The sequence below is a fragment of the Protobothrops mucrosquamatus genome, unplaced genomic scaffold, assembly GCF_001527695.2.
Source record: "Protobothrops mucrosquamatus isolate PMUCROS unplaced genomic scaffold, P.Mucros_1.0 scaffold2289, whole genome shotgun sequence".
Classification (NCBI taxonomy): domain Eukaryota; kingdom Metazoa; phylum Chordata; class Lepidosauria; order Squamata; family Viperidae; genus Protobothrops; species Protobothrops mucrosquamatus.
In genome coordinates this window covers 146,771-147,054 of record NW_015388376.1, presented here as the reverse complement: position 1 = coordinate 147,054, position 284 = coordinate 146,771, and positions in this window count along the sequence as shown.

The window sequence follows — 284 nt, the reverse complement described above, 5'->3', positions numbered from 1 at the left end:
CAGGGGTGGGGTGTCAAACTCGCAACTCGTATCACCGAGACCTGGTTGGGCATAGAGGGGGGAGTTCCCCTTGTTGATCTGTGCCCACCAGGTTTCCAGGCATTCCATCAGCCAAGGGCCCGGGGTAGGGGCGGGGGGGTAGCGGTCATTATAAGGGAGAACCTGTGTCCAAGGGAGGCCACTGTGCCTCAGATAGACGGTGCAGAGTCCCTCCTTGTGAAGTGGGGGCAAGGGGTGCAAGTGGGCCTGTTGATAATATACCTGGCCCCCTGCTATGTGTCAAC